This window comes from Diadema setosum, chromosome 1 (genome assembly GCF_964275005.1).
Source record: "Diadema setosum chromosome 1, eeDiaSeto1, whole genome shotgun sequence".
In the NCBI taxonomy this organism is placed as follows: domain Eukaryota; kingdom Metazoa; phylum Echinodermata; class Echinoidea; order Diadematoida; family Diadematidae; genus Diadema; species Diadema setosum.
Genome location: NC_092685.1, coordinates 9,889,071 through 9,909,758, shown reverse-complemented (window position 1 = coordinate 9,909,758; position 20,688 = coordinate 9,889,071). Strand labels below are relative to the sequence as shown.

The 20,688-nt window shown below is 37.1% G+C and overlaps 1 long non-coding RNA gene across 1 annotated transcript; it reads right to left on the bottom strand.

The window, feature by feature from the left end:
- Positions 1 to 9,488: 9,488 nt before the first annotated feature.
- LOC140232219 (uncharacterized) lies at positions 9,489 to 15,873 on the bottom strand. The gene is made up of 3 exons (XR_011901475.1): positions 15,787 to 15,873; positions 10,963 to 11,027; positions 9,489 to 9,575 (listed from the first exon to the last, which is right to left on the bottom strand). It is a non-coding gene; the product is annotated as an uncharacterized lncRNA (long non-coding RNA).
- Positions 15,874 to 20,688: the final 4,815 nt, after the last annotated feature.

The window sequence follows — 20,688 nt, the reverse complement described above, 5'->3', positions numbered from 1 at the left end:
GAACAAGAATAAAAAAATCAAGTAGAAACAGTGAAATATGAAGATTAAACAGACAACTGTCAGTGTGACTACCTTGTCAATAAACTGTCTTCCATTTATTTCTTTTTTGCAAAAAAAAAAAAAAGAGAAAATAATAAATGAATACCAAACATAGATGATATTAATTTTTGTAGGTGCTCACTAAGGATATTGATTTCCTCTTTCTTGGAGGCTGTGTAAAAAAAAAGAAATAATCTTTGAAGCAGATGTGCAGCCAGGTTTCATAATAAGTAGGCCTAAGTGACACAGTAAGTACAACATGATACTGAGAGGGGAGTGTTACATCTTACTTGTTACATTAACGTGATTGAAAAGGATATTTTGAGATTTAAAAGACTCTTTGACCTTTGCACTGATGGGTCACTGTTTTTTCTTTTGCCTCTTTAAACAGTTGATATAAGTTTTTAAGTGAGGACAATTTGAATATGAAATTTTTATAATCAAGAAAGAAAAGAATTGAACCAGGAAAGTGCAAATGATTCCATATGGACATTAAACAAAAAGAAATTTACAGGACAGATATAATAGCCCCTTCTTGCTGAAACAAGGACCAGTTTCACCTAGAACTTGAATTATGCCACTGTTATGCCAACAGTTGTTTGCTGGGAAATGATCTTTTCTTGAAACTGGGAGGGGCTTGTAAAACAGTTGTGCTGCCTTGAACTGAACTACTACTGATGTAGGAATGATCTTGGCAGTTAATCACTTGCTTCGGTGTCTCCCTGGGTCACGTGACATCCTCATGAAACCTACCTGTTGGGTCAGGTTGGTGAAACATGTATCATGAAAAGAAGTGTTGAGATTTAATAATATATTAGGAGGATCTCAGGAGGAGGATGGAGGATGGGGAAGATGAGGTAGGGGAGAAGGAGGAAGAGGAGAAGGAAAACCACCAGGAATGAGAAGGGAAAAAATAAGATTCTACCAGCTGCTGCTTGGCTGGATTTATGGTTGACTTAATTTCGAGCAGATCTTACTGGTGGCTGTCGCCTGTGTTGACCTTGCCACTTTCAGGACTCTCCAGCTCCCAATACACAGTGTACGTGAGCCTGAGTCTGGGTATGCATGGCAACTGACGTCATTAGTGGGCACGTTTGTGTCTGGTCTCATAGTGCTCAGGCCTGCTTGGTCTCAAAACTTCCAATGGCAGAGGAAATTTCTCTCCATAAAATTATGATCGATTCACATCAAGATTAAAACTAGATGAAGGGAGGTAACCTTTTGACAACTTCTTGGAACTTATCGCCATTATTTTGGAATTGCGTTCACAAACTCAAAGTCTGGTTGCAATACAAATATTACGCAGATAATATAGCAGCATCAAAATAGTGCAGGTTAATCTGGTCCCCCACCAATTTTATAGCCTAGTAAAGCAGTCATTGACATAATAACAGGAAATACAAAAGTTGAGAAAAGTGATTGCAGATTATTGAAAAGGGGAAATGGCATATCATTCCCAATATGGTGAGAAGAAGACATTGTAGAAGTTTTGATTTTCTTCTCCTTCTTTGCTTCACCTTGTGAGAATAGATGAAGCAAACTTCTGAAAAAAGAAGAAGTGATTTTCATTTCTTTCCTTGTTGCTCACTTTCTGTTTTCTATCTTTGTCTCCATCTTTCAAGTCCAGAATATGTCTGGCATATATTTAGGTAGAATGCTTTTGTTTATTTAAATCCAGCTTTCAGCAGACCAGGGGATGTTGATAGGGACACACAGCCAGCAAAGCTCCGAGAGGGAATTCACATCATACCTCGTCACAGTTTTTTTGAGTATTGCTTTGACTTCGTGGATTCAAAGCATGTTGGTAAGTCAATATACAGTCCACGGTTCACATAGCAAAATATCACCATACAGGTACATTGAGCACTTCCAAGAAGTCTAGAATTGCGATATGTTTACCCATTCATTCATTTACAACACTATGATGTGAAATTTTCAGTATGGTCATATAACTTAAGCGATCTGAAAATGAAAGGCACATATATATAAACAAGGACAAGAATGAGGATTGGTTCTGACGATGATTCCACAAAACTTTCATCCCCACTTATGTGACACTAGATCTCACGTTCAGTGGCAGATCCAGAAATTCCGTAAAGGGGGCACACATGCCCCCCCCCCCCATTTTTTCTTTTTATTTCTTTCGTTTTAACAAAAAATAAAGAGGGGGCGGTTGCCCAGTGTGCCCCCCTCTGGATCCGCCACTGATGTCGCAAATCAACCTGTGATATTCAAGAAAATGTCAAGTCTTTTGTCGACAAGCATCTCTACTGTACAGTCAATGCAAGCAAGTTGACTGTGAAAAGACTCATTCTTCAAAGTTCACTGCTGCTGCATGCACAGAGTTGTGACTCCAACAAATTGAACAAGGGTACTATTACTTTCTCTTATTTAAAAAAAAAAAAAAAAAGCTCGATTGTGGTATATGAGTGCATTCTGCCCATCACCTCTTTCTCTTTCTCTCACAAACATAACAACTGAGCTACATTTTCAGGAAATTATGACTGACAGCACCTTATTGATAAAATACTGTATAAGGTACAATGGAAATCACACTTGCATCACTAATGCTCATCACATTTGTAATGCTCATTAAAAAATACTCATGGTATTTTGTGTGCATAATGATAGCAGTAAATGGAGCCTAAGACCATGAGAAGAAATAGGAAGTGATTGAGAAAACTTGGCTGTGGCAAAACAACTTTACGAGGAAGAGTTAAACCAGTTCTGCTGGTAGAGATTTGAGGAAACTGGACACTTATAAGTCAGGAGAGAATCTTACAGCAATGATGTTTTGCCCCTCAGGACCACCATTGAAAATCATCATTGAAGATGCAAACAAACAAGGTGTCCATGGTAACGACATAGGAAACAAATGCAACTGTCACAACAGCTGCTCATAACACTATAAGGTCAATTCATGAAGGCCCTTATCAAAACTGAATGAAGTCATGATACACTTGACGTTGAACAAGCACTTATCTATTGAAACTCGGTTCTGATGTATGTCTCTCCTTTCTGATTCTTTTTTCTCACAAGAATTGAACACATACAGCCTATGAGCAATGTTATATGAGATCTTTCTTTTCTCTGTCAATGGTTAATATAGTCCTTTCCTGCTTTTGATCTCGAGTGGACATCAGCAACCTTGTAATATAAACAGGTCTACTACATCCAAATGGATTTCTAATTTGTACTTGTAAATGTCTGTTTAGGACAACTGACAAGACAGGAAACTTCACTGCCTAGCTCCTTTCTCGAGTTACATGGCACTTTTGAAGAATAGGAAGTAAGTGAACATCCAGATATTCTGAAATATATTTCCAGCTCAGTGTGGGGAGGTTCTGGAACCCATCTCCTGCTCAACATGTCAAGATCAACCGCTCGTGTCAGCATCAGACGATCAATATGGCTGCAATGGTTTACCTGAAGGGAGGTGAGTGCTGTGGGGGGCATGAAAGTTCGTTTCACCAACACTCATCGCAGTGCCAGCAAGAACCCAAACTGCAGACAGAGCAAAGATGACAAATGCATGGAAATGGGGGGGGGGGGGGGTTGAAGATATTGGAAAAAGGCTAGGCACTACATGAAAAACGGAGGGAAGATCCCCTACAGACTGATGTCAGACCTCCACTGACCCCAACCTGTGAGGTCAACATCTTCAATCAGGTTGCTGGCATAGATCTCTGTCACCTTCCATCCAAATAAGTGTCACTTATCAATGTCTAACTACCAGCGCCTGTCTGCCATTTTCTCATCACAGTAACTCTCCTTGCCAGGCTAGTCTTCACAAAGCTCCATGCCTGTGATGGATGTAATTTCTATCATTTCTCTACAAGTCTAATAAGGAAACATTTGATAGTGAAAACAAACTATTTCATTGATTATGAAATAATTATTATGTATGATTTCATGGCATTCAAATGCATCAACTGTGCTGCAGTCATGGAGCTTGTGATGGATTTGGGTTACATCCAGCACTGACTGGGAAGAAAGGACTGCATAGGCCTAGAGCAATTTGAATTTTCTGAACCCAAGCAGCCCCACTGCACCCAAGGTTGAGTTATGCTTGCTTTTCTCGTGTAGATAATGTAATGCTTTGATTTGCTGATAAGTTTCATTGTTCATTGCACTGGAATTTGACAAATAAAAGTAAATCCTCAAAAATAAGTAAATTTGTCAGAGTTTGTGTTTCCATGTTTTTTGACATCTTTAAATCATCAAAAAGAATGTATATAAAGTGAAATCATTACATTAGTGCGAAAATATAACAGCAAAGTTTTGGAACTGACACTTTTTGAAATGTTGGTTGCAATATTATGCATACATGCTGGAAAAGTTCAGGGCACTGTTTCATGAAAGTTGTCAGCCCTGACAAGTTGTCAGTCTGTGACAATAAACCACAGTAACAGTCAGTGACCAGAGTTTCTTGGCTAATCAAAACCAAGGATTTTATAGAGTTCTTCAGAGACTGACAACTTTCATGAAACGGTGCCCTGTGTATGTAAGATGAATAAAAGACAGCTCTATATTTTGAACTTATCAAGTCCTAGGTGATTTGGAATCATCTACCATCAGCCTTGGTACTGTCTTTTGAATTGGCTGCTTTCTTTGGAAGCCCAAACAAAAGAACATGAACACATGTTTTTACATGAGACAGCTACCAAGGTTACGAGCTCTAATTACAATAGTATTCCTGTCAAGATACTGCCTGAGCCATCCAATTCTTTACAGGGCAGTGATTGTCCAGTGGCAGATTGCCATTGCCGGAACTCGGCCATTGCAGGAAAATGAAACCAAAATTACATTCATGTAGATTGAGTAAATGCCGCAATATTAGTAAAACACATCAGTAAAAAGTTTGAGGAAAAATTTACAATCTGTTCAAAAATTATGAATTTTTGGTGCAGCCATTGCTGGATGAGAAGACTTTCATAATTATTCTGTGATATCACCTAAACATAATGATATACCCCCAAAATCATTATCCAATAAAAAAAGGAAGAAAAAGTACACATTCTCTTCACTTGACTGCTTTGTGCCAAAGGGTATTACTATTCCCCCTACCTTATGAAAGAGGAGAGTCAAGTGCTCTTATATCATGCTAGAAAGGTGAAAATACATTCATTAAAAAAAAATCCTTCATATCGTTTTCTACACCTGACATCGTCAAGTGTTGCGGTCTTCTCACCCGGAGATAGTGGTACTGAAACTTTGAAAATTCACAACTTAGCAGTTGATTGCCTGATCTTCCTAAAACTTCTACTGATGTATTCTACTTGTATTGTTGCATTCCCTCAATCAACTGGGTTTCATTCCCCTTTAATATTTGCTAAACCGTAATGACACATAGCATGCATGCCTTTCTTGCAGCAAAGATGTTCAGTTCACCAACAATAAAAGCAGCACGAGGAAGCAGAGAAGATGGAACAGCTCCCATTACAACAGGAGGAGATACCCATAGTGAGTCTTGTGGAACACATCAATCATTTCACAATTGGTCACATAAAGAAGAAAACTCTAACCACATCTCTGAAAGAAGATCAATGTTACGGACCCTCGCAACCGCGAAATTAACAACACGCAAAAATGTCCTCCAAGTAGTAATTCACGAAAATATCTGTACGTAAAAATTTCAGCTCGTACAGTAACATATTTTTGCCATTGGTAGACATGAGGACATTTGAGAAGATACCACAGACCAGAGACATTACAAAACATTCTCTAACATGACCAGCCACTATCTGTCACACTGGATCTTATGGGTCAAAGGTCAAGAAAATCCAAGATCATCTTACCATGGTGAAATCAATCTAAGTCTAAGTGATATCAGCAGACTGTCATGAAGTGGAGAGATGAGACAAACTTTGTTCACTGTGAATCATGCCCACAGTTCAAACAGTCATCTCCTGTATAATGACATATCAATTGTCCAGACTTCAAAACAAAACAGAAGATTGCTTCATTGATGAACAGTTTCAAGCTAGTAATGAAAGCTTCACATTATTAGGCACTTTCCGTTTTTTTTTAAGTCCACTTGCTAAGTAGTATCCAAATCTCTGTTAACAGGCAGAGTTATAATAGTACTGAATGAATGAAAAGACAAGTCTTAAGCTTTGACATATTTTCTTCCGTATTTAATTCTGATGCTTGAAATGGTTGATCACATTAGGTCAGAAACAAGAAAAAAAAGGAGTTGCTCATGCATTGCACTGTGAAACTTTTGACTAGTAACACTGGAAATATGAATATCTTTTGTAAGGTAATCTATGGAAGATATTGAACTATCTATCAATTTAATCATATCATGTAAGAAATATGTATCTCAATAAAGAAATGAGACACAAGTGACATGCCATATTTGGTTGGTACAACCATGATTTATCACTGTGACATTTTGGCACAATATTATATTGTCACTTTATGGTTTGAATTTACTTTAATTTACCCAAGTAGTAGTTCGCTGCTCACCATGTACACTGTATATATCAGTTATCAAGCCTTGTTTTTTTTTAAACAAAATGCTATGATTTTGTGCTTTTACAAAGTAGGATCAGGAAATGACTAGCCAAATGAATTATTATTGTCTCAGGCAAAAGAAGAAAAAGAAGAAGAAGAAGAAAAAAAAAAGAAGAAGAAGAAGAAGAAGAAGAAGAAGAAGAAGAAGAAGAAAAAGAAGCCTGATTTATCACATTGAAGTGTGTGGTATGATACACACCTGCTAGATTGAGAGAATAGATTGATATCACAGTCACAACACACCCTCACTTTTGATACCAATGAAATGTGAAAGGGGGATGATATACCACACCAGATAAGTATCAGCTCCAAACAACACCTTCAGAGTCAATACAGGCTTCAATTCTCACTGGTAAAACATTGACATGTTGACAGTTATCACATATCCTCTGGTTAAAACTTTTTTTTTTTCAGATGTCTATATAAAGTAGGCCTGTTGTAAAACCAGGAATGTTTGTAGGCATTTTGATTTCACAAAATTTGCAAGAGAAAAGATTTGAAACATTAAAAGTACATGAAAGTTCTTGTCTACACTATATGCATTGAATGCCAGTGACATTATTTACCACAATTTCATGCCGCACAAAAAAATAAGGCCAATGGCTCCACTTCGCAAAAAATGTCATGCTGCAAAAATAATCTTGTATTATAATAAAAGAGTATAATCTGTGTAATGTGAGTCAGTGGATATTGCATTTACAGTGAATGAAAGCCAAGGATTAAAAAAAAAAATCATTTTGAATCATAACACGGAAACAGAATGCCATGGATGCACCTTTGTGACAAATATATTCCGTAGAACATACTGGCTGGGAGCATTCCATCAGCACATCATATTAATGACAACATCAATAATGACAACACTGAAGCATCAACAACAACTACACCATCTTTCCTACACTGAAGCACAGCGCTCACTTTTTATCTATTTTGTGTCCTTTAAAACAAGAAGATTTTCATCACAAATTCAGAAAATATCAATACACGAGAAAAAAACCTTGAATTCAGCCAATGCAAATAAAATATGAGATCCCCTCAATGTTAATGTTCACATGTAAGGTACAGGTTAGATGCAGATAATTCCTGAGTGTCTCATTGAAGGAAGGAAGCAGGGAGGGTGCGAGGTGAAGAAGGGAGGAGGAGGAGGAGTTTAGCATCAATCACCTGAGATGAAACACAGGATGACTGATGCTGACACCTCCAGAAGGATGCACCTAATCCCTTGATCCCTGGAGATGGATGCAGGTGGGGAGGAAGGCATCAACACCAGTCAGCATATGGAAAAGGGGGGAAGGGATAAGAGCTGGGGAGGGTTAAGGGGGGATGTTGCACATCCCATCAATCAGCATCATTTTTGAAGACGTGATAAGCGTTGTAATACTAGCTTTGAAGCAGCTATACGCTTGATGGCATCTATATGCTTCCTGTCAAAACACGTGTCCAAGGATTCCATACAAAAGTGGAAATTTAGGCTTTCATATCTAACTGAAATCTGCAAAATTGATCTTGATTCTTTTTATAAGACAATTTGACAACTTGATAATTAGACTCATAGCATCACCTTTTCTTCTTCTTTCTTTCTTTTTTTTTTTTTGGAGGGGGGGGGGGGTGCTTTTGTCTCACACTATGGGGGCCCTTTCCTGTTAATATCAATCTTTTCATAAAATATTGGCCCTGACATGAGACAAGTTTCTGGCAAAGAGTGGATATCTTTAGATCATTCCAGCAACTATGTCCTCTTGGCAGGAGAGGAAAAGTACTTCATTTAAGGTGTACTTCAACTTACAAGGACCACTGCCTTCCTGGCACAGTTGCTAGGGAATGAATATTTCCTACTCCATTGATGTTTTCCAAAACAGGAAGCTAGAACTTTTTGGCCCTGAAATCAGCAGATATATATTACTATGCTCTCTCCCTTGCAAGGCAACCATGTTAGATGCTGATAAGATATGCCTGACGTTATTGTCCCACAGGTCTCCATATGTCAACCCATAAAAAGCAGTGTGGGCCAGAAGGGTGATCGTTAAAAAAAGTGCCTGAGAAATCACTCCTTAATACTTCACTTTTCCATGAAGGCCTCTTTTTACTATAAATATATTACAGCCGAAACTACAGTAAATCAGCAAAATTTATCCCCCTTTCTTTGAAGCATTCTACTCCAAGTGGACCCTCCCCCCATAAAATACTACAGCAAATCGAAGGTAGTGTAAGAACCTCTATTACCATATTTGTTCTTATGTATACCAGATTTTGATTTTGTCTTGATGTTGAAGTGATTAAAATAACTGATCTCTGATAGAACAATAACTTGCCTGTGCAAAGTTGTCTCCCCTGAGTGTCATTTTCACTAGTTCTTGCTTGTCTATGGTCACTGAATTTGTCCTTTATACACCATAAACCACATTTCCTAATTTATGAATTTATTACAAAAGAAATTACAAGCTCCTTGGATCTTCACCGTCAAGATCTCCTTCACATCCTACATTGACATGTATAGTAGTGTCCTAATGAGCTACTGTTTTCCATCATTATGTTTCTATTTCAGTCTTAGATATCTTACTTGATACTGTTCGGTGTTCTGAAAATAATGTTGCTATCTATCTACCTCATACTGGCATACATTCAAAGTAGAGGGAGAGAACTTTTAACCATTCATCACTGCTCTAGGGTTAAACAACACTAGACATTCCCATCTGAACACCAGTTTCCTTTAAAAATTGGAAGCTATACCCATGTTGCCTAGATTTGTCACACCACATTTAATCTATCCCCAATGTTTCTCGATCATTGATCAGTACTAAATTGGATTCCAAAGGACATGATCATACCACGGCAAATGTAAGACCCCATAACGAGACAGAACAAACTACACTCACTAACTGAAAGCTCTGAGGACTTGCATAATTCTGATGAATATCTTCCAGAGGTATCATGGCATGACAACGTCCGTGGTGACCAAATTTGGATCTGATGGACGCAAACATTACGTAGTAGGACAGAAGCCAACTTTGATCAAGCTGCAGAAAAGAAAAGAAAAAATCGGTCTGAAAACACAGGAAATTAGTCCCACTCATCAATGCTGTGACTGCTAATTAAGGAAAAGCTTGCCATGGACTTTTTTTTTTCCCATAGAGCTTAAAGGACAAGTTCACCTTCATAAACATAAGGATTGAGAGAATGTAGCAATATTAGTAGAATACATCATTGAAAGTTTGAGGAAAATCAGACAATCCGTTCAAAACTTATGAATTTTTAAAGTTTTTGTGCAGTCACCGCTGGATGAAAAGACTACTGCAGCATATGATGTCACATGAGTACAACAATATAAGGAAAATATAAAGAGAATATCACAAAATTTCATTTTTTGAAAAAAGTACAAATTCCCTTGACTTGTTACTGACACATGTTATGGGTAATATTATTCCCCTGCCTTTAGAAAGATATAAAAAAATATGTTGGATTTTCTTTACATTTTCTTTATACTGTTGTATGCATATGACATCACAAGCTGTAGTAGTCTCCTAATCTAGCAGTTCCAACACAAACATTTTAAAAATTCATAACTTTTGCATCGATTGTCTAATTTTCCTCAAACTTTCACTGATGTGTTCTACTAATATTGCTGCATTCTCTCAATCCTTATGTTTATGAAGGTGAACTTGTCCTTTAAAGGGGATTATTACTTCTGCAAGAAAGCTGTTTTGAATGAAAAACATAACATGTGTGAGACGAGAGTAACGGATCAGCTGATGTTTGGGCTAAGTATTAATGATGTTTAGACAGGTCAAGGGTCAATGAGTCTTGCCAAATGACACTAAATGAGGACTTTGATATAGTTATCTTGATCTTCAGTGGTATTGTGTAGTGTCACTTGCATGGAAATTTGTATCTGCTGTGCACACCAAAAAGATGAAAATATGACTTCCTGATATGTATGGAGAAATCAACTTCACGAGAGATGCAGAATAAACAAATATATGGAAAGAAGTCGCAATGCTTTAGAAGGATGTAAAATAACTTAGTTACTCTATAATTATGTACTTAACAAATGAGGTGGCAATTGTTACACAATGGTCTCAAGATGACTATATTGAGCTACCCAACCTATAATTGTTTTTGAAATGTATCTGTTCTTCAATATTGGCCAGATATATACACAATCTATAGTAATCTATTGAAATCATTTCACTCACTGAATACTTTTCGTTCATACTCCTTTAATATACAGAAGTTTGACAATGATTTTTTGTAAGGATTGTGAGAGAACAGAAAAAACACACCATATACATTATAAAACTTCTTGAGATGGCTCTCCCAAAACTGTGCATGGTCTTTAACATCTGCTCTCTATATTTAACAAAGATTGTGCCGATGATAATCCACGTAATCTTGGCTTGATCTTACCCTACACGTAATCACTAAGGTCATCAGGAATGCTGGGGGGAGGGAGGATCTCCATCTTTCCATTCCTGTAAGAAGGGGCAAAAGAAACAGAGCGGATCCATTTAATCACAGATTCCCATCAGATGAACTGAAAGTGAGGACTCACAACATTGCCAGGAAAACTGGGGTGCAAGGCTGAAATTGAGTGAAAGTGAATAACATTTATCTGCTATCAATATTCACTATTAATAACAAGACAAACTCATACCTGGAAATAGGTACAGTGCTTGTAAACTCATGATTATCCAAAAAAAAAAAATATGCAAAAAAGGAAAATTGACACATGGTGTCTCAGATATGATTTACTGTATAACCAGAAATTTTAGCAAGCATTAAACTTTCATGATTTCTCAAGGAGCCAAGATTCCTGAAAGTGGAATGGATGTGAAAGTTTGTTCTTTACAATGCATCAAATGCCAGTAGCAATTCAAGAAATTTCATGCCATGATAAATGCCGTGGACACCAAATCATGTAAGATTCATGCTGTGAATGTTTCTGTTTTAACAGTAATGCAATCATAATATACAGTATAGAAATAATTCAAAATGACAAATGCTTTCCCTTATCATACAATAGTAAAAGCTTTAAAGGCAGAGGAGTTGAATGCATGTACACCTTTACTAACAATGATTAACAGCTGGTAATGAAATGAATTAATATGTATACATGCACTGAAGAATACTGGCCATCTAGAGCAAGTCAATTACACAGAAACCACATGTGAAACTGAGGCGTAAGCGAAAGAAGGCAAATATGCATAGTTCATTTACCGAAGCATAATGAGAGGAGTATTGATTTCGCCTTTCATCTTTTGGTAGTTGGGATGATATCAAAATGCAATTAACTATAAGTCCATTCAGACAAGAACTGTGAAATGGACTACCCAAAAAAGGGACAAGGAAAAAACAACAACTTACACATCACTTGAATGGTATGAACACTTAAAAGCTCCAAAAAGAATTTTGCAGAGATTACTGTGCTCCTACAGATGTCAGTGGTGATAAGTTTATGGGGGCAAAATTGATAGACCACTTCCTGTCCAGCCCCTCTGGCTGACATCGTTGATTTGCCACACTTCAAACTCAGGAGTTCACCTATCAAAGATGCCTCAGCTACCTACATTCGCTACGGTATTTGCATCTCCCTCAGTGCTGGGTATTAGGGTGCAACACTTTACATGCTAATATTTGTTAACTTTGATACAAAATGACTGTTTTCATGTGATGAGGTTTCATCAGAAAATTAGTTGAAAAATAGCTTGAGAGTATTCACACAATTTAAATGATATAAACCAAAAATATTCCATCAATTACTTTACAAACAATGCTGTAATTTTTGACAACATGTAATCATTGTGCTACCACAAACCACCACAAATCATTGTATAATACAATGTACATGTGTTATGATGATGAAGACATGTATAGATGGATGCTTACATTCTCCTGAGGTCCCCAAAAGATATGATATTCATACATTACAATCCATCTACTATTTAACTTCAGATCACTCTTCATTCATCTAAATGACCTAAAAATTCCCCAAGAATACCATTTCAAAGTGAATATCTATGATCATGATACTCTCATTTCACGTGACACCAGCTTGGCATTCATTTCACAATCTAATCTTACTGATGCTGACAATAATAATCATTTCACTATTTTAAAGGTTTTATTTTCATTTTATTTCATTTTCTTTTTTTTGCCTTTGAGATTCAGAAATAATCTGCTTACAGGTATTGTTCCATAAACTCAATGAACCATGAAATCAATCAAACATGACCAATACACTATGTAAAGTAAAATTTCCACAAAATATCTTCTTTTTTTTTTTCTTAAATGAGAAGTACACATTCCCTCAACTTGCTACTGATTTATGTTAAGGGTATAATTTATTTGCCCTTGCTTTCTGAAAGAGCTGTTTCTTAATCATGGTAGATAAGTAAAAATATGTTGAATTTTCTTTACATTTTCTTTGAATTTTTTTCCATTTATGATGTCACAATGTGTTGTAGTCTTTTCATCCAGCAAAATTCATAACTTTTAAATGGATTGTCTGATTTCTTCAAACTTTCACTTATGTGTACCATTAACATTACTGCATTCCAAACTTGATGCACATGTTTATTTGGGTTTCATTCCCCTATGAGGATTTTTTTCCACCAGAACTATAGTCAGAATATTGTATAAAATGTCTTGTTCTTCATGTGCACAGAAAGGTGTGTGGGGGGGGGGGGGGGACATTTACTTGAAAGGTTGCAAACATCATGCCTTGGATGAAATGGTTATCATGAACTGAACAATACTAAAGATAATAAACAGTTCCAGCTGGACTTTGCGCTTGCAGGGATGTACCACACATGACTGGGGTCACAAATCAATTTTTTACATGTATTTTTGCTTCCCTTGGCTGAGATCAAAGAAAACTCAATTATGCTCTCTTGAACTGTGAATCCTGCACATTATCAGTCCTCTGTGATCTGTTTTGAAAGTGCTACAATGATTGCAAATCAAAAACACTTTGGAAGAGACCCTGGAGAAATAGGGAGAAAAGAGTGCCAAAGAGAAAGATAGGGATGGGGTAAGGAAGAGGGCAGGAAAAGGAGAGGGGGGATGGAGAAGTGACGAGATATTCAGGAAGACGGATAGGGGGGTTTTAAGGGAGGATGGGGGAGGAGAAGGGCTCTCTGGAGATTCCCATAAAAAGTCTGAATACAACTTTAAAGGCATTATTTACCATTTGCAGATGAAAAAGAAACCTAGCTTCATAGTGCTTCAAAATACTTCTAAAATGTGAGTTAGGGATAAAAAAAACATAAAAATTTGAATCAGTATAATCAATGTTAGAACTGTTAGATATGTAACATGTGAACAACAGTTATGATAAGAATATTTCTAGACTAAAACATCTCCAGTTATGTTTTATTGAGAAAAATAGTGGTATCTCCTTATAATTTAGGTTTTATTGCAAAATTTTCATATGGTAGGATATTTTGTGATACAAATGACTTACACATATGCATCATATGTGATATCTCTAACATTTTTAAGTCACTGCTCCAAATGGTATACAGTACCTTTAAGGTATTTTGCACCCCCCTGGCAACCCTTCTTCCCCCTAGTCACAGACCGTGGAGATTAATATCTGAGAGCAGTGGAAGCAGGAGGGGTAATGCCCGTATAGGTGAACGGCCCCTTCAATGGAGGAAGTGACGTGGAATCAATGCAGAAGTTTTCAATGTAACCTGTCAGCCCTAATTTCTCACAGAGTCTGCTATGAAGGCTGAAGTTTGCAATGCGAGTTATGACTGCCTCTTCCAAAGCATGTACTTAGAAACTTGGGCTGAAAAAAAAAATACATGTGTACGTACACGAGTCATGAAACATCACTCGGAAAATTTATATGATTGGATAATCCACAGGATGTTTACAATAATTTTACCTACTTTCCTGTCATAGCAAATTAAAGTGTTTTTTTTTTTTTTTTTTTAAGTCACAGGGTTGCGCACGCAGCAAGCAAAATCTTCATACTATGTAAATTTGGTACAATATTAGGAAAAATTAGTATTGAAATGGTGCTGACATGTACACAAATTTGACTTCACCATTTTTTTTTTAATTCTATGCATTATATATCACCCCAACTTTTGCATTAAACATTGTGATTGTATACAACTTATTAGGCATCTTAAATACCATTTATATATTTGCTTTTGAGTGAAGAAACTCTGGAATATGCAATCCCTGAAAACAAGTTAGACTTCATTGTTGTATATGGTTCTACGTGACAAAAATAATGATCAGAATTGAATTCTTCCACTTTTCTTTCTTTTGATGAATGGTTACCAGTATAATAGCTGCATTTTTGTACAAGCTGAAAAAGCCTCCCCTGGCAAAAATGTTCTAGTTCTATTTCTATTCTAAATGATGATGATGTGGGAAATTCCTGAAATTCAGAAATTGGAAAACCTTTCAACCTCCCTGTTTCCCGCCTCTGCATACAGAAAACGAGGGAAAACATAAATACTTATGCACCTGCCCTTTCTCGGACCCCTGCCAATATCCATTTATGAATAATTTCCAGTTAACCCTCTGAATGAAGTTGTATAAGGACTGATGCATAAAAAAAAAAACCAACTGTGCATGATTGTTGACTGACTGGAAAATATCCTACAGGGACCTGGATAAAACTTGCAATATCCATTAGAAAAGCTTTTCCTCCCACCAAACAATATCAATACCTTAATGGCATACACACATTGCTCACTTTTACTTAAGCTTCACTTGTTGTTTTGAATGAGGTAAAAATCTTTATGCAAAAGAAATCAAAATACAATGAACCTGAAAAGTACTTTACAAGAGCTAAGAATTTTTGTTATTCTCAATCCATGACTATCTCAATTCTCATTACATTTTCTTTTTTTGCCACTTGGTATTGTGTGACAACAGGGCAGAAGTTTTGCATACCCAGCTCAGAGAGGGCTCTTGGAAAATGGTTCACATTCACTTCAGAGCTGGACAGACATTTTCTCAACTCAAGTTAGACCAAAGCAGGTCAGAGAATATAAAAGTTTATAAAATGGTGATATGGATCCTAATCAAATGATATTCTGAAGAAATACATAATGCAGGATGATTTTTGTGCTGTTTAAAAAATAAAAATATTCAATATCAGGTGTGGTTTACTGTTGTAAGTACAGCATTGTGTATTCAAAAGGAGCATGCATGTAAGGAAGTTAGCTTGCAGGTATTGGAGGAGCTGTTCATGCAGTTCAAACTTACCTTTAAACATTTGAATAGGAGGTGCAATTGGATGAAGTTCTGTATCACCTATGAGGACCTACTCCAGACATTCGTCCCAAATGCTGGAACTTGTCTCTCCCTAGTAATTCCTTGATAGACAGATAAAAACAAATCAAAACAAGACTTCTCTAATTCATGCCTAATTGAAACTTTAAAACTGGACTTTACACTGGTTATTGATGTCATGACACACTGTCACACACATGCAATATGCAGAAGGTCATATCTGTGTTCTAGTCACTGTGAGAGAATTTTACAGAAAAATTGTAGCACATACCAAAAAGCTACCATCACAAATGTACTCATTTCAAAATTGTGCCTATCAAAACATAACGTTAAACATTAGAAAGTTAACACCTGTACCAAATGCTTACCACAATTTATAAAAGATTCCCAAGTTAGACATGGTAAATGCCAAGGTTTGATTGAGGTGGACCATGGTCCATGGGTGGACTTACCTATTTTTCAGGATGCAGCCGCGGTTCTTGTGTCTCCCCCTCAGCAAAGCTCACTGCCTCCTCTTGACAAGATTTCCCAAAGTTGATGACAACCATGCTGACAAGTTGTTGTATCCCCAGCTCCTGCCTTTTGGCATGTATGATGGGAGGAACTGGAGGACATGTCTACCCTAGGAGGATTCGAGGGGAGAAGAAGAGGATGGAGGCACAGGATGAGAAGCTGAGGTACAACTTGCAGCTTGAGCTTTGGCAGAAATTCTGGGTGGTAATCCCACAACCACAGTGATCTCCAAGAGTTGGTGGGCTAGGCTGGTAAGGAGAACCTCCCTCTGCCTCTGTGCCTAGGGTGGGTGGATGTATGCAGGGAACATCCATGGATAGAGGGGAAAATCAAAACATCATCTTGGCCGTATGGCTAACCACAGGCGACAAAGTGGGCAGATGAGTGACAGAAGAGACCCCGGAGCAGTATGACAATTTTTCCACATATTTTCATAGAGTTTGGGCAAGAGAGAGAGAGATAGATGGTGAGAGACCAAGATCATACGGGATAAATGACCACAAAAACACTCAAGCTGCTCTCTCTTACGCAAGCACACACACACATTCTCGTAAGATGCTTCAACCAGGGATATGATAGTTCACTACATAACCAGGCATATCCCATTATTCATTTCTGACAAATTATTATTATTATTTTTTATTTATATACTGACAAACAAAAATTCAAAGCCATAAAAAAAATAATACTAAATTCAGTTTAGTACGTAAAAAATCAGGATTCATAGGTGCATAAACAACAAATGACAATAGGCATAAAAATTTTCATATTTCCCCACTTGAATAGTGTGAAAACTAATCGCCTACTACAGGTCCTAAATATGCAGAACAAGCAGGTGCATATATAATATACCCCTAAAGTACCCATAGGACCTCAGGAGAGTCCTTTTACATTGTTTTAAAAAAAGTGAACAAAGGGGTATATGCCCAGTGTGAAATGTATCCCCGGTTTCCTAGAGTGAAACAATACAATGTCCCCAATTGAATCTGTTTACACTAACACAGACACATATGCAACAACTTCAATTCTTATTCAAATTATTGCCAAAACATGTGAAATGATGAGGATGGGATAATTTGTGCTTTATAGGTCCCATATGCAAGTTCTCCATGCTTATTTTTAACAAAATTACATGAACTATATTGATTTGACAATGTGAATCACATTATCACATCAGTAACCGATGTAAAACAGCATTCCATTGTGAAATTTTGTAGTCAAACTTGCAACTACACAAGCAGTGCCATGAGTGTCACTCTGACAGGTTATTATTGTTACTATCACTTTCATCACCATTATTCCTTATAATTTTACTTAAAGTATGAGTATTAGTATTGGTACAATTGTCGAGGCATACTGGTAGGCCTACCTTGCTATCAGCTGTAGATTTCAAATAACTGCAGGTCGTTTGTCAAGTATAGCTTTCACTTTTATGTCTAAATAAATGAAAATGCACTAAATTGAAAATGTCCGATTTACATTTGACAAGACTAGTCCTCTTCTCTGCTGTAGTCACAATGAAGGTAAAAGTTAGGCTCTGCATACAAACATCTTTTCAAAGAATAAATCCCACATCAACCAGCAGTGTTAGTCACAATGAACTAACTACCATGGTACTCTGTTACAAATGAAGCTTGAACAGTTCACAGTGGGTGCCAAACTATGTATTGGTTTCCATAAAGTATACAGTAAGCTGAGAAACAAGACAAAATCATATATCATTTTGGAATGCGACATTAAAATATCGCTGTTCTTAGACCTCTCTGAGATTGAAAAGTACACTGGTGAGGCAAACCCCGCAAAGTACTCCTACTGAATAATTCAGTACTTGATATTAATTCAGTTAGTCATTTTGAGAAGCGGAATCACTTGATTCTCCAATCAGCCATCAGAGTGATTATGTTATATTCATGAGCTTCCTCTGTAAGAGTTCTGTTGATTGGTTGCTGGTAGCAAAACTCTGTAATTTAAAGTCATAAGCTCAGAAATTTTTGCATGCAGCAAAGACCCTCTCACTGCATCGGGCTTGCCTCTTGTTGGTGGATGAACTCTGTGGCATGTAAAGCCCCTCTGCTTGCTTCTCTCAAATTACTATAGCAATGGAGCCTTTAACAAAGGCTAGTAGAGTGGTAAACACCATCTCATGCTGACAAGTGGTTACTCAGTTGTCACTTTCCATTACGAGATTGTATTACATCCAAGCAGGTAACAATTGGAAATGGTGACTTCTGGGAATTCTTTGCTACCCAAACAATCACAGGCGTATGGAAAGTGTTGTTGTTACGTGGTACAGTAAGAACAATAGATTTATACACTGTGGGAGATCTGCAATGCCTGGACTACTAATCTGAGAAGAAAACAAAGAGGATCCGTGACAGTAAACAATGCACTGGGTGAGGGCAGAAATTGGGACCCTTATTAGTCACAACTTGAATCATCCACCGCAGGGGGTTTTCTGAGCAGTGATAGTGGTTTTTGTTGCTGGGATAATAAAAAGATCAAACCAAAATATTTTGGTGGTCCTGTGTGGCTTACAGGGCACAACCTTGGTTTGAAGTTCACTTCACTTCCACAGCATACACACCCAGATGGCACTGGGATAAATGTAGCAGTTGTTATACCCTGGTGTAACAAAGGATTATGTACAAGTATATAATGTAAATATATTCATATGGGAATGTGCAGTGTCATGAAATGTACATGTTATATAATCTACACTATAAGCTGCGACCATTGTAAATCTGTATTATTTACTCACAATATTCCGATGTATTTGCGGCAAATATTGTACTTGTTTGGCTTTCCCTTTCCTCTAACCTACTGCCCCAAATTTTATTGCTCAGAATTCTGAATTCTTAATTTTTCTCCAGTATATATATGGAGGTATTATAATCTGCTTATAGGTTTCCTCCTGTGAATTTCTATAACAGGAATTGAAGTTTCTTTCAAGAAGAGGAGTGATACACCATTTAATCTCAGTGTCAAAATACAGAGATAGATAGTGGAGAAGCACTTCTCATTTCAGCAACCCTCCTGATTTCAAGTCAATGTCCTCTGTATTTGGTCACTGTTAAACTGTTTTGATGTTGCAATGTTATATTTCAATGTTATGCCACTTGAAAAAACTACCGCTGGTACATTAATTAATATGCAGATCATATATCACTATATCAATCAGTGTGGTTATTTGGTTGCACAGTAAAGATCTTGCCAAGATGTAGACTTACTCTTCATGTTTGTCCATCAAACTTTTGTGTTATATGAGCGTCTTATGTGAGCTGCACAATATACACCACACATCAACAACAACCCATTTCAACAGCTGTCAGACATGGCATGCCCTCTGCCCTTGGAAATGAGAAATATAAACATTCCTGTATCATAATTTGTTTTATGTGAACAGTAAGGAAATAGTGAACACTAGTAAGCAGGCAGCCATAGGACTGTAAGGCTAAGTGTCTTCCCTAGTGGTACAACTATATATCAAAGCCAAGTGATGGGACCAAGACATTGCATGACAATCCATTTCTCTTAGCCACTGAGCCACGACAGCTCCTCAATTCACAACATTCTTCCATTTCCATTTCCTTTTCTCATCGAGGAGCTGTGCATAATCATTTCCACCTCCAAACGGTGTGTGCCGGGCCATCACTGGCACAAAAATTCCATAAGTGACTAAAAGGCGGTATGGTACCTTACACCTGTTGAATAAACACAATAGACCTCCACATGTACCCAGTAATGTATGTTTTTATTCCTAATCACACTCTGCCAGTGAATGTTACTACCTTAATTTCATTTTATTATCTCATGAGTTGACCACATTCTAGCCCAGAACTCTTTTGTGATGCTAAGGGTGTCTACAAAGTTTATGGATGTGTTTACCATTATGTACATCATACTGACTGTTATGAGGCTACTGTTAAACTATCTAAATGAGAAATTTAATTTTGATTCTATGTACTCTACAAATTCAATAGCACTGCTTGACAAGCAACCGTTCTTCTCCCTGATATAGATAAGTGGTTGTGTTCCAAATGACAAGTCAAGGTTACAGCATCGATCTTATTCCTATATAAAGCTTACGATTTAATAAGAATAGAATAAAGAGAACTATTTCCACATAAACAAGCAGATGACACATTGCATCAGCCTTAGAGGAATTTCCTTTTCATGCCACTTGCCTGCAAACAATTTGTAAATTGAATATAAATTACGATAATATCAAATTGAGCAGTCTGACCGTCTCTGCAGGGGCCATAGCAATTTGGTATCCCTCGAATCTATTTCACACTTGTGCAAACATGAAAACAGGTAATTTAGGCATTCTGAAGCCCCTCTCCTTTTTGCTTCCCTCTCCTT